This window comes from Harpia harpyja, chromosome Z, assembly GCF_026419915.1.
Source record: "Harpia harpyja isolate bHarHar1 chromosome Z, bHarHar1 primary haplotype, whole genome shotgun sequence".
NCBI classification, from domain to species: domain Eukaryota; kingdom Metazoa; phylum Chordata; class Aves; order Accipitriformes; family Accipitridae; genus Harpia; species Harpia harpyja.
Genome location: NC_068969.1, coordinates 13026202 through 13041358, shown reverse-complemented (window position 1 = coordinate 13041358; position 15157 = coordinate 13026202).

Sequence of the window (15157 nt, the reverse complement as noted above, 5' to 3'; positions counted from 1 at the left end):
AGGGTTTCCTTTCCCTGAGGTGTCAGTAACTAGTAGCCAGTAAACTATGGTGTCTGTGGACCAGCCAAAAGCCTGGTTTCTTACTTCTGAGGGAACTGCTAGAGCCAAAGGCCGTCTCTCTGGGTAGACTTTCTGGGCTATGAATGTATCCTTATTTGATGTGTACACAGTGGAACATGCTATCTGCAAAGAAGAATAGCACATGTAATAATTATAAGGTGACATGTCTAGAAAAGGAGTCCAAATTCAAGGATACAATGAATGAATCAGTGGTTATTTAAAGTGCTCCTGAAGTATTTTGATGATATGATGGGAAAGTAGTTTAAAAATGCTTTTGTCTAGTCATTGCTATCTACTTACCTGGAAAACAAATACCTGTCAACCAGCAGTAACAATGTGATTGCTTATACATTACCCTCATGCTAAGCTAACACATCTGTAGGTTGAATTGTTCTGCGCACCCCAAATCATAGGGAAGTCAAGAAGGTTTAAATTAATGTCTTGAGTTTAACCTCTTGTGTGATTGCAGGCAAGGGCAAGGAAGCCAAATTGCAATGTGAGTACTAAAGGTGTTATATGATTTTTAAATGCAGTCCAAACCCATATTTTCTGTTTTATGGCTAAGTGAGGACCAAGTTGGTGGCCCAAAGGTTTTAGATGTTGATAAATTCAGTCAGCAAACAATGCTTTACATACAAAAAACCTTCTTGTGTGGTCATAGATATTCATAAGTAGATCAGTTTTACTTGGCATGGTTTAAAATTCAGGCCTAACATGTACATAGGCTAAACCAGTATGCAATGTGATATTAGGAGGAAAAAAAAGGGTGTTTGAGAGAGATTAGATTTCATTGAGTTTTAAAATACTTCATCCAGTGATTTTAAGTGATTTAGGCAGCAAAGGCTTTCGAATACACTTCAGCATGCTTTAACCTTGAGTGATATATGTAGACTGTAGTGTTTGCATAAGAAGATATTGTGTGGGGTTGAAATAGTCCCCCTTTTAGATGTGTAGTCATAAAGACTTACTCTGATAATGGAAGATTAATAATATCCAAGCATGAATAACATGCAATTATGCTTCTGCTGGATTATTTGCATCAAGGGACTATCATAAAATTACGATTCGGTACCTGTCATTACAAAGAGTGAGCATGAACTGATGTCGTAATAATAAAAAGGCAGTAAAGATTTTGGTTTCGGCAGAAATGTGGCAAATTCTGGCAGGCAGTATGGTTTCTGGAAGATGGACATGTAATGAGAGGCTGGTGTTCTTTGAGTAAGTGCTGCCTATCTCTATCAATCTATTCAAATGCCTACATGTTAAAAAAGTAAAAGCAATTTGATTCCTGCCTGTGATTATAAGGAAATCACATACAGATGGCATTGAAATTGTGATTATTCAAAATACCCATAATGCCCCAATGGGGACCTGCACAAGGAGTTGGACTTTAAACCAACAGAAAATGCTGAAGATGACGGAGAACCGTGCTGCTTTTCAGTAAAGTAGGAAGAGGAAGGGAACCTGCAGAACGGTTGTTGGTTCAAGATTTCCTTACGTCCTTGCCCACAGAGGCGATCCCTGGCGCTCTCAGTATAGTCACTGTTTTTGCATAACCCAGCCCTTGTCCACGCACAGCCATAGTGACTCCAAACTATTAATTATGTTTTTCACACCTAGTAAAATGCAGCTAAGCTCCCCTCTATTCCCCCTAGCACTGCAGATCTGGTCTCATCCTTCGTGCTCCCCACACCACCTCACCCTGGTTACACAAGTCAGCCAGCGAGCCAAGAGAAACCTCTGAGTTCTCTGGCTGTAACAACAGTTGGTGGGAGCCAGGTTTTTGCTGTATCATCCCTCTGAGGGATTGGGCAGGCGGGAGAAAGGGCCAGGGTTGGGGCTCACAGGGGCTGCTCAGTTCCCGGAGTTGAGAGGGACGCCCTCTCCCCAAACCCTCCTGTTGGAGGAGGCTGCGCTGGCAGCCTTTGCAGGACGAGGCCACGGGAATGTGTTCTGAGTAGCATGTGTCATTTGGGACCTCGGTAGCAGGGATCATGGTATGTGAAAGGGGAGTATTGAGGTTTTTGGACGTGTGTTGTAATACCTGTTCACCAGCTCGGGACTGGTCTGTCTCTCTTTTTAGCTGGTTTGTATCCCCAGGTTTTCCATCATGCTCCAAGTCTCCGTTAACAAGTAAGTGTTTGTTTATGTAGTACTTGCTCTAGGCCACTATCCACCTAGCAAAGCATAATACGCAACATCTAAACAAAGAGAGTAATGTGGGCTAATTAATTCCTGATTTAGGGAAACAAAAGATAAATTCCTAAGTAAACTAAGTTTTCCTAAAGCTAAATAACTCTTCCCACCTACTTTCTCTCTTCTTGCGCTCTTCCCTGTGTACAATAAAATGGCCACCCATGAAACACGCAGCTCAATTTAAAACATAATGGGCTCAATCAGGGTTTGGAGGAGCACCAAGAGATGATCTTCAGGCCGTGCTGAGGAGAATTTTGCTGGACACTACAGTAACACTATCTCTAAGTGGGAACGCTGTAGTGACACAGGCCAACTTGGCCACTGTCCACTGGGAGATGGCACTTTGCTTGTCCTGTTTGCCGAGCTGGGGCATTCGGGCTGGTATGCTCTCAGAGGTGAGGTTGAGCCCTAGGACTTGGGTCTCCCTGGTCTCTCTAGCCTTCTGCTCTCAGTGGATGGAGAGGCTCCTTCAGTGGATAATTCAGACTATATAAATCACTGTCCTCTATTGACTTTCCTGTCAGAGGGGTGTATGGAAAGTAGTTTCCTTAGCTGCCTCAGTGAATACCTTCCCTCCCTCAGGATCTGTCTTCGCTATTGTAGAAGCCCAGGGCAGGGGATGCAATCAATTCTAGCATGTGCTATGTGTTGGATGTCTGTGGCTACCTGTGTCCATGCTGTGTAAAGAAATGCCTATAACTCTAACCTCTTCTTTCAGCAGCAGCTGACACCAGGGCATTTTGGAGAAGGATTTTGTCTGCCTGACACCAGCCAGAGAGTAGAGAGATGGCTGGTCACACCATGCTCAATGTCTTCAGTGTGGTGTCGAGTGCACATCCCTTCCCTCTGCTCTACCCCACAGTTCCCCTTAACTCCATGCTTGAGTATGGATTCATATCCCCAAAGTATTTCTCCAGCTCTCTGAGAAAGGCCCATTGGGTCATCTTTACTGGTGACTGTACACTGACTGGGTAGAGCTGGGCCTCCTGGGCTCTTCAGGTTTGATTCCCTATGGGGCAAATCCTGAAGACCTTTCTTCCAGTTTCAGTCAGTCCCATAACTGGGATTTCTCTTTCCCACGTTTGCTAATATCACTGTTGCTGGAGAGTATTCATTAGCTGAACACAAGATATTGGGGCTGGTCCAGAGATGGCTGGGTGAAACTAAATGGGCTGTTTTATACTGGGGCTCAGAGAAGATAATTTGTTTTTTAAAACTTGGGTTCAGTGGGAATATCACCTGTCAGCATCTGGTGCTGTAAATTGCCATGTCAGTTTGTTGGCAGAAACTACGAATGAGACTAAAAGTGCCCCTGATTTACACCACTCAAAGCTGATACTGTTTTTTTTAGCATCACAGGATACATAGGCACAGCTAAAAAGCCATTCTGGAAAAAAAGTTGAAGTTAGACATTTTCTTCTTACTCATGGGAGCTGAAAACTCAAGCTTACTGTAAACAGCCTTGGAAAGCATTTTATGTTTCCAGAGTTCTGAATCCAAATATTTCCATGAAGCAGCAACACAGTTTGAGAGTAACACACTTCTTTTCTTTTCATTAGTATATTTTTTGTAATAGATGCACAAGTTTTTTAAAATACTCCTCTTGCTTTTAGGGACAAACATCTCCCTTCTCAGAGCAGATTTCGGTCAGAGGTGGGGAAAGGGAAATGTGTACTTCCTTAAACAAATACCTATATGTGTTTTTAGTATTTCTGGGTATTTTATTTTTCAAGCAGAAGCTTGACTTTTTTTTATAACCATCATTTAGTACTATGGAAAATGTACAGAGTTGTTTTGGCTGGATGGAGCAAAGCAGTGGGTTAAATTTTAGCACATTTAGTAGCACAGAGATCTCTCTCCTGTGAAAGACAGGATTGTATTATGTAACAGTCCGGCTGCCAAATACTTCTGCTGGCAGCAGTCTGCCTTCTATGCACCATTGACATCAAAACCTAATGAGGTTTGATCCAGAGAAGGGATTTGAAAGAACCTCTTGTTTTTCTTCAATCTTCACAAACTGAACTTGTTTAAAAAGGGGGAGAGAAAAAAAAAGATACAGAGTCTTGTTTGATAAATGAGGAAAAATAGTGGTTTTTCTCCAAAGTTTTGGCTGTTTATTGGTTTAACAGCTATTGCTCAGAACAAGTCATTTCTATTTACGGTGTTTATCATATCAGCTAACCTCGTGTGATGGATTGAGGGGGCTGGAGGTCGGGCCTGCATGTGTTCCCTCCACAGGGGCTTTCTGACAGCTTACCTTAGTATTTCCTGTGCCTCGTATTTATACATAGTCGTATTGACAGTTCAATAAACCTAGGACCAAACAAGTGTCCAACTCCCTGTAATGTGCATGCTAAATAAAATATTTCAGCAAGTAAGTGGGGACAAGAAACACAGGAACATAACAAGACAGCATGCAGGGGTACTAAGCTCCATGAAGGCTGCCATACTGCTAGAAGCAATGTAGCATGATATTGTGTCAGAGATAATAAACTCTTGCTGAAAAGCAGGTCTTACTAGTTCACGTGAAAATGAAAGGGATATGCTGCTGGGTGAGAGCAAAGGGTTATCTAGACTGACATCCTCTCTGACAACAACTGGTAAGGAAGGCTGGAAGGAAGAGATCAGGGAGCAAGGCATGTGTTGAGTGCTCTGTCCCCTGATACACCACCGACCAGCAGGTTAGCCATATCCTGAATTGGAGATTTAATAGGCTGTGACTCTGTGAATGTGTATAATCCCATTTTGAACTCGTATCATATGGTCACAAGCTCCACAGTTTGTGTTGCGTGGAAAACTTTTTTCTCTGGTTCGTTTCAAACCTGCTTTCAGCTTACTTACTTGGACCCAGGCTGCTTTCCCCATATTGTCGTGTACAGGAACATGGGAACACACTGGCTCTTGCAAATGTGGAGCTGTGTTAGATCAGACATCTCCCTTTCATGTTTCTATTGCAGTGCAGAAATAGGCAGTTTTGGCATAATATGAAAAGGTTTCAGCTTATGAGCTTCCCCCATCATTCTCATGTTTTAGGGTGATTTCGTGGCAGAGTTGGTTTTAAGTAAGGATTTAAATAAAGAATGAGGTAGATTTAGAGATATTTATTAGAAGCAGCTTCCCATGAGGTGTAGTATAGTTTGTGCATCTATGAAAAAAAAAATATGAAGCTTCTCATTTGAAATAAATAGCAGAGTTGCCAGCACTAGCAAAATGGAGGCAGCAATGAACATATGGGTAGCACATTGAATGTTTTATGCAAGTACAGTGCTTGCCTTGGAAATGTATGGCAGAACATATCCACTTACCTTAGCCTCACTGAGGAAGTTCAATATAGTTTTGTTCATTTGCCAGTGGGGAAGGCAGTGTAACCAAGGGTTAAATACCCCAAATGAAATCACTGAACAAGTCAGTGGTAGAGCTGGGATTGCAGTCCAGGAGCAATGTCTTTCAGTTACATATTTAGTCTCCTGCCTGCATTTCTCTGGAAAAGTATTTCTGGTCACAATGTTAGAGGTGTTAACTCAAATGAAGTTTGACAGTTATGCTTGTATTTCTGCTTTCATCTTGAAAGTTTCAGGGCTCTCTTGCCTATTCAACAAGTCCTGTCAAAGCTGTTTAAGAGAAAATTATGGAGCCCAGGATTATTATTCGTTTTTTCTTGTTCAGTGCTTCAGCTGTTGCCAAAGCTCTCTGATGATGGTTGCATGTGTAGGAACAGAAATGTACTGAAGAAGTCCAAGTTTAGCGTCTGTGCATGTTACCAATGGTACAGGATTGGAATGTGAATGATAAACAGCATTGCCATGTGATGGACTGCATTTTGCATGCAGGTCTCAGCATCCACTTCTCTCCCGTAGCATAGCTCCCAGTCTGCCAGGATCCTGGGCAGCTACAGAAAGCTGGTTGCTTATAAAGTAACCTGTTAGAGGAATGAAGTTGTTTTCCCCTCTCTTTTTCTCTCCCTGTAGATTTTCCTTCCAAAGGCCCAGCATGTTTCAGATCAGTATTGTGCCAATGCAAACATATCTGCATTTAAAAGTAGCATATGGTAAAAGTAGTCTGATAGCACAACACTGAAGATTTTTCCTGTTAGGAAGGAGTAATTATGCTGAGTTTTCTGGTCTAGCGCTGTAATGCACAGAGATGTTGGGACATACACTCAGAAAGAACCAAGTAAGACCCTCAAACCCTGACCTGATTTGGATGGTTTTGAAGCACAGAAGTTCATGTGGCTTTCAGGGAACTGTAAGTCTCAGCATCTGTGAAGACAATGTAAATTAATGAAATGGTCTTCAGACAGCATCTTGGAGGAGGCACTCTAATGATAGGCCATAGAGCAGTGACTGATGGGGGCAAGAAGCTGCTGAGTCCCTTGGAAAAGGCAGGATGTGCAATCGCATCCATTTTGCTATCACATCCATATCTACTGTGCTATCCTGATTAAGATAGGGATAAACAAAGGGATTAGTAGGTTATGCTTGTATATCCTGAAAATTTGGGGCTTAGCAAGTGTACCCTTATTTTAACACCTCCTGCATTTGCAGGAATGGGTTGTTTTAACAACAGATATGACTGAAAGCCAAGCCCAATTTATTCATCTGAAGATCAAATCTTGAAGTTTTCTTGTCCCTTGAGAAGGCTGGCTGGGGACACAGTTCTTAAACTCATCCTTGTTTTCTGGTTGCATTCACAGCAGAAGATCTTGGGGTAGGGAGGCATGCTAGCATTCATGCCCTGTTTGTGGTTTGCTTGGGTTTGTGTGTGAATCTAGTGGTCTCAAGGAACCCACACTTGGATTGTGAGAGTTTCACAAATAAGCGTCATGCAATGGAATGATTTTGTAGTTCAGTCTTGTCGTCTTAGTGAAAGTAGAAGTTGCTTAGAGGATGGACTTAGTAAAAACAGTGTTGCCTAAAAGCCTCTTTTAGCACCCCAGTTTGGTATGAGTCCGTTGATTGTGGAGGAGTTGTATTCATGTCAAAACGTAGTGACAAGAGGATGAATTGTGTTCTGGAATTTTTAATGCAGAAAATAAAACCACACCATTTAAGTTTGAGTGATTTATAATATGAACCTATTCCATTGAGGCACATTTGAAGAAATAAGTATGTCCTCTTGTTTACAATATATGGGCCAAAACCAGAGAGCATGATGTCCAAATTGTTTTTCACAAACCTGGCATGACACCTTATTTTTGACACTGCCTGACACGAGACACTGCTAATTGGTTATATTAATGTATAGTAAGGCAAGAAAATTGTTGGCTTTTGCTTGGTAATTAATCCAAAAATGTTGATGTCTGTGAAGCCTTTACAAGAGGTTGTTTCAATACATGTATTGCAGCAGAACATTTAAGAGAGAATATTTGCATAACACCTTGGATGAGCTCAAACTTTTCCCAAATACATATATTGATGTGGCTACCACAGGCTTGGGAAAGTGAAGGAAAAGCACCAGACTTGGCAAAGCCCATAATACAGGTTTGGCTTCCAATATCTGCAAACTAGCTTTAGACAGTGCCCAATTTTCAAGCCAGGCGGTGTGCCTAGGCTCCAGTATTTTGTTCTGCCCTCGTTCTGGGAACATGGTGTGTCCCAGAAGCCAAAGCAAACATGGTGTTCGCTTTTGCTGGGTTATGTTTGGCTGACATTTCCTGAAGGAAAGAGCTCAGGAAAACAAAACCTTAATTTTTATCGGGCAACATAATAAGAATAGTAGCAGCTCATTAAACAGCGCAGTTGCATTTCACCCCTTTACTTCTGAGAGGCTAGTGGGAGAAACAGGCAATGCGCATTGTAGAGGAGAGTAAAGATTAATTCTCCACCTACCTAGCAGAAAGTAACAGTTTACACAAAATTGTTTAGGGAACAAACTGCATATTTACTTCTGTATCTAAAAGCCTGGCTAGGTAGCCCAGATCTTGTGTAGCTTCTACAGGAAAAAACAATTTTCTGTTACTTAGTTCTGCCCTTCAACCATTTAAAATGGCCACTTCATAGCATCTGGCTTCCACAGGGAGCCAAATTCAAGCAGGGTTCTTTCCAGTACCAAAGGAAGTCAATAGAAGGACGCCATTTGTTTTTGATTTGGGCCTCAGACAAAGCAACTGAGGGGGATATATTATGTGGCAGTGTGGCACCTAGATTTCATGGTGATTTGTTTATTGTAAATACTGCAGAATGAAAAGAATATAACTGCAGGCAAATTCTGCGACATCTGTAAATTCATGCTTTTCAACAACATGGATACAGTAGAACATCTGGAAAGGACCATCTGTTCCCCTAGCAAGACCTGTCTACCTAAATCTGGGGTGTAGTATATCAGTGAGCCTACATCTCATCAGGTGAATTCTCAAGATCAGTTTAGCAGCTAGAATTATCTGCCCATTCTCCCAGATATGCTCTCTGTTTGCTTTTGCAGTGCTATCTTTGTCATTTAGATGCCACCAGTTTTTACACAAGAGACTTACCTCTCCGAGTTCTTTGTGCTTACTGTGTGAGGAGCCCTGGATGCAAAACGAAAAACAATGAAAAAAAAAAATGGGTCTTGGATAATTAACAACAATTTGGGGGTATTTATTGCTATGGTGTCTCTAGAAGTGTTTGCACAGAAAAGGCATTGGGAGCCAAGTCCAATAAAAGATGCAAATACCTTTGCATTGTGTAATTGACCTTGTAGCTATTTAAATCCAGTATTAACAGCTCCTTAAGGGGCAAAAATTAAGTAGCTATGATTTGCTATGAGCTAATGTAGGCAATTCTGCACTGACCATAGTGGCTTTCATGAATCTCACTCTTGTACATGCACCCATCTGTCCATAAGGTCCTCAAAGGTAGGCACTACAGTGCTGGCCTTCGGTGTTGGGAAACAAAAGGTAAAATCTTTGTGCTTAGCAAATATAAAAACAGGCAGGATAGTAGAACTGCATTCTGGCACTGTGTATTCTGAAAGGAATCACAAATTGATTAGGGAAGCTGTTTTTTTATTATTATTCTGGGGATCTGCCTTTAGCAGTACTATGCATTTATTCTTGGAAAGGTTGCCCTATTATGATGTTTCAGGTTAGATGCACCAAAATTAAGTCACACTTTCCTCAGCCATTTCTTCTGATTCTCAAATGAAGTCTCAATGTATTTATGGTTGGGGGGGAGGAAACCCAAACCCAGCAGCGATGAATTGTTCCCTTCATGATACAATGAAGGATAAACTTTTACTGGTTTATGGGTTTGCTTCCCCCTTGTCACTTGGCTGCATCTCAGAGTCATAATCAGTACCTTTTAACACCAGAATGAAGCAGATCTGCTCCATATGTTTCATACTGTGTATTGCTACACTATCTGCTCTAGCTGTGCCCATAGCCCAGTGACTCCCATGTCAATACTGCAAAAGCCAGTAAATTGCAAGCTCTTGGCAATGGCAGCAACTATTCCCCCTGAAAATATTGCATTATATTCCCTGGCAAAAGAGAACATCTAATGGAGTACAGATGATGTGAATTAATCTTCGAATAAGCATTTAATTTGTTGGCCAAGATCTGATTGCCCTTTTTTTGTAGTGTTCTCATAATGAACATAAAAAGATTACAAGATTTGTGAATGTAGTCAGTCCTCTGGAAGCTCTGGCAGCTGGCTCAGCTTTGACTTCATTTTTTTTTTCCCTTAGTAATTAAAAACACTTCTACAAACTCAGAACCCAGCCATCATTAAGGGCACTTCCAAAGCAAGATGTAAGATTCAGAACTCCATCACCTCACATAGCCCCTTCTAGCCAGAAATGCTGAAGAAAAGTATCCTGCTGAGAATTTGTTTGAAAAATGTATTTCTTGCACAGGTTATTAGAATTGAACAGGTTGGCTTGTCTACAAACATATGGATTAAAAGTATTGCTATAGCTGAGATACAGGACACTTAAATTAATCCCTCCTCTTGGGTAAACCCTGCTTTCATTAGGCTCAACAAAGAGCACGCTGCAATGGCCTATAATAAATCTTACACCCAAATCATTTCCAGAATGATGTACAGGATGGCGGAGAATAGATGCTGGTAATTACATAAAGCTTTGGTTAAAAATACACAGAATATATTTGAATATTCACAAACTCATTAGCAGAAGACGAGAGGAAGACCCTGTGGCTTTCCGGACAATGGAAGGGTCTTGCACCAGCAGTGCATTTGCGTCATGACAGAGGGGAATTGGGAATATAGGGAGTGATGAAAGAGAGAGGAGTAGAAAATCCAAAACGATTATTTTGAACTGGATCCCAGAAACAACGGGGTGTAGATAAGATATTGCAGGCAAGGCTTGTCTTGAATCAAAGACTTACTGGTGAAATCAGGGGGCTGTGGATCCTGGCCTGGATCCCACTAGCACTGCATTAGATGCTGTCCCGTGACTTGTGGCATTTCACGTTCCTGATGCAGTTGCATCTACAAGGTTACGTGTCTGCTCTGATCAGGGTGGGGCTAGCCCTTGTCTCGCCCTTCTGCATGGGGCGAGAAGGTGGGAAATTACACGCTGCATCTGGTAGGGTCAGTGTCATGGACAACTGGGGAGGGTCCGTAAGAGAAGGGGAGTTTGCTTTTCTCCATGGCCAGAAGTGATTGTGGCCTGAAGGAACAGGGATGCAGTCCAGGCCTTGGCATTTCAAAAAGGAGGTGGTGACAGGAAGATTTGCAGGGAACAGATGTGGAAGGAGAAGGAGAGTTCAGGGACAAGGACGATGGTGCAGTTGGTTCAGGTAGAAAAAGAAGGTGGCTGGAGACAGGGTGGCAGGCACTGGGCCACATTTGAAAGTGTGCTTCTCAAATGGCTGTGGCTTTTTTTTTTTTTTCATTGTTAGTGCATGTGGCAGGTTGGCACAGTTCAGAGCTATGTTTCCAGCCAGGGGCTCTTGGTTGCAAGGAAAGATTCTCTTCTTGAGCACATTTCTGCAGGGCTTGTGTTAGGAAGTAGAAAAATATGGTCTTGGGCTAAAGCCAAGGAGTTAAGCAAAGATAGATGGGTTTTATTTCTGATCCCAACACAGGTGTAAGGTTTGCAGGAGTCATATAACCTTCCATTTCCGTTAGTGTAAAACAGAATAATACCCTCTTATCTAAAAGGACATTTTAAGGCTTAATTCCTAAGTAAACCACTTCTGAGGTAAGATCTGCTGGTGAGAGGTAGAAAACTTTGAAAGCAGTGTTCATATATCCGGGAGTTCTGTCTTTGACTTTGAACTCTACCCCAAAGGATATCGACGTTTTGGCACCTGTATTCCTGTTTTACGATGTTTGTGCAAGTGTTGTTTTTGCTGTTTTCCTGGTTAAACTCACCTGACAAGGTCAGATGGCTTCTTGTCTGATCCAGAAATGTCAGACTGACTTTGACAGCAAACTGCAGCGGGGCCCAGCCATGGACATCAGGTGCCTTGTTACAGATTTCCCCACTTTGTAGTAGAGTGCTCACGTATGACACAGCTAGGTCTGGATTTGCAGCAGTTCAGCTGACAGGTAACTGAAAACGTTGAGGGAAACAGAGCAACTCCTTTACAGCAGTTAGGGTAACAATTTACCCATTCCCCCTGTGAATCTCTTATGTCAGAAAAATTCCCAGGTCGTATGCTGTATGATTTTCAAGGATGCTGAGCACTCGTGTTTCCTTCTGCTTCCAATGGAGAATCAAGACATTAATTTGTTTACTGGTAGACTGACTTCTAGCAAGAAACTACAAGGAAGAGAAATGCAATGGGACCATGACTTTCACAGATTGACGTGATGCAGGACAATCTTAAACCTTTTGAAGACCTCTCTTTCTGTTAAAATTAGCATTTTTCATGTTCATCAGGGTCCTTCTTGTTCTGCAGCATTGGGGGGAGGAAAAGTAAGGTCAATGCGATTTACATTATGTACTTTGCTTTCTGTACCTTGCAATGTTATGTTCACCATGTACAGGACTCTCACAGATGGCTATCTTCCCCCAACTATGAAAACAGTTTCAAGTACCAACTAGGTACTGTTCTGTGTTCAGGAGTGGTCAGTATCCTCCTGGGCTGATAACCTCAATAGATAAGGGAAGCAAACTGAGCCAGGAGGAAGCACTTTTGTTCCCGTTACATAAATGGGAGAAAGAGGCCCAAAAATGATGTGACTTGCTTGGGATTGTGCTGGATGTACGTGGCAGGGCTGCAGTATAACCTAGACCACTGGGACCTAGCATTTTAACTCAGCCACTGAACCATACTCTTCTCCCCTGAGGCCTCAGCAGTGGCTGATAGTTTTAAATCATTACTCAAACGGGTTGATTAAATTCCAGCTATAAGGATCTATTTTGCTATTAGTAGAGCTGCTGACTGTTTTTCTGGGATTCCTCTCATCTCTCCACCCCCCAGGGGTTTGCTGTGTGCAGTTATGTATCCCTTAAGTTTTCCTTGAAAACTCAGATTCATTCATTCCATGAATGCACGATTCAAAGTGGAGCTGACACATTTCATTAAGCTCAGCACATTGCGTAGAGGCTTGGCAAAGGATCCCTGGGCTTTATTCAACCCAGACACGCCGTGTGACCAGCTGTCACAGATTGTGTTGTAAAATTAGAATAAAACTATAAAACACAGTTGAGGGAAGGGAAAAAATTGTCCCTCTCTGGGGACAACGCTTTGAGCTGTGACAAAAGAGTCACAGAGCACATCAGACACAGACACACAGAAAAGCTTTGTGCAAAACTCGGCTGGCTTCATTTTTCATGCTTGAACATTATACCATGGGTAGGTGCCACTGTCTACAGGATTCACCTTGTTCTAGCTTCTGTATGAAGTTCTGCTTTTAACTTTGGTGTCCAGAGCACATACAGTTTTTGGTGGAACAGTGTATCCTTTTAACGAGGCTACAGGATTAAAAACAACCTGTAAAAACATTGCGTCTTGCTGTGCTACATTAGAGAACAGCATAAGAATGGAGAGTTGTGCAGCCCTTTTCCATAAAGAAACTAAAATCTGTTTGTATTCATTAGATCTGCCCGAGTCTGGGTGAGGTAGACATGCATACTGGTTGTCCCTGTTTTGCAGAGCTCTTTTTTTCCCCCCATGGTGTGAGGCAGCACACTGTGAGATTCATTACCATACAGATGCATCTGGGTATGTTTTTTTGGGGCTCCTCTGGCCTCAGGACTGTTAAGTGGCCCAACCCCAAGCAGTGCCCTCTCCTCTTGACTCCACATAAGAGACGTAGCTGGGTGGCTATTGCAGTGCATTTAATGCAATGGGATGCTGGATCAGGAGAGAGGGATCTGCATTGCAAGTGTTTCAGGCATCTTTTGGGGCAAATGTCAAGCAGGAATCAGCTGGCACATGAAGCTCATGATAACTGATTAAATGGCTAAAGAATTGTTAGAGTTGAATTCTAGGACTCTCTACTGCATTTGAAGGCTCATTTCGAAGTACTAAGGGATTGATTTGTTGAGTATCTGTATTTTCCCTTGATGTCAGACAGAGATCTTGATTGTCTGAAATAGGACTCCCCAAATTAGGGGATATGTGGAAACTGTGGCCTAAGTGAATTGGCCACAAACAGCAAGTGAGTAACACAGCTGGGACAAAACTCCTATATCCTGACTTTCACCATTGCAGTTTAACTACCAGGTGCCATTTTTATTGTCACTATTAAGTAATTGGATGATGTATAAGTAGGTCATAACTTTGGTAGAGAAGTAACTGGAGACCTCAAGGCACTGATAGATGACTACTGTAGATGCTAACAAAATTAGTTAATCAACAGTGATGAAATTATATCATCATCCAGTAAGCGAAGCATGCAACACCGCAACTGGAATTCGTTCAACGCCTGCTGTTTACCTTGATTCATGCCAATTTATAAAATGGGTTAAGCTATTTCCATTCCAGCATCATGTTCTCCATGTGGGAGAAAGCTTGCCTAATGAAATGCTTCCAAGTGAAAAATTCTGTTCTGAGGCTCATTAATCTCTTTCCTCTGTGAGAAGGAGGTGCAGTTCTATGTCCATGCTGAATCCTGACCCCTCTGGAGCAGAGGTGGTAGCAAAAATGTATACCATGTGGAAACTAAATGTGTGTTAAGTTCTCGTTTGCTTGCGTTTAAGAGGCACACACATAACATCGGGTAGAAGAACAGCTCCTTGAGGGCATTAAGAGGTATCTGCAATGACTTTTCTGTGCAATACTACCAGGTGCGTTCATCTCTTAAAATTGGGTATGTTGAAAAGACAGAAAGATGAGACTGCTGAGGTGCATCAGCACAGTAAATGAAGATTTGGGTTCAGGTCTGTTCTCTGTTAGACTCAAGAATCACATCAGGTCTCTGTTCTGGACACTGACACAGCCTTAGTACTGGAGATGGAAAGCCCCCACATGCTTCATGATAGCACTGGTTCCGCTCTGGGATGGATGGATGGATGAATTTGCGCCTGAAAAAGGCCAGGTGGCTCGGTTTCTGTAGGTATCCTGCATTTTGCTCTTCCTAAGCATAGTACAGATGCTTTGAGTCTGATTTACAGCAGAGCTTATTAGGCTAATCCTGCATGATCCATACACGGGAACTGATGTGGGTTTTTGCAATATATAGACAGAGATCCCTCTTACAGCATTGTTTTGTTGATAAATGCATAAACCCCTCCCACCTCTGATATTGGGAAGCAGTAGGCTGGTACCTGGATCCAAAGAGAGCATTTGAATGCGAGTGTGGGGCTGATAATACGAGGAAAACTAAATTATGATCTTGGGGTTTTATCTGCTGTATTCATAAGGAGGTGGCAATGTTCAGCATCTCACAGGATTTAACCCGGAAGGGATATCTGGCATTTCTCCTTATTTCTGCTGTGCTTCTATAAATCCTCGAGATAATTTTTTCTTTTTTTTTTACAAAGGCTTTTTTTTTAATGGTTTTTATAA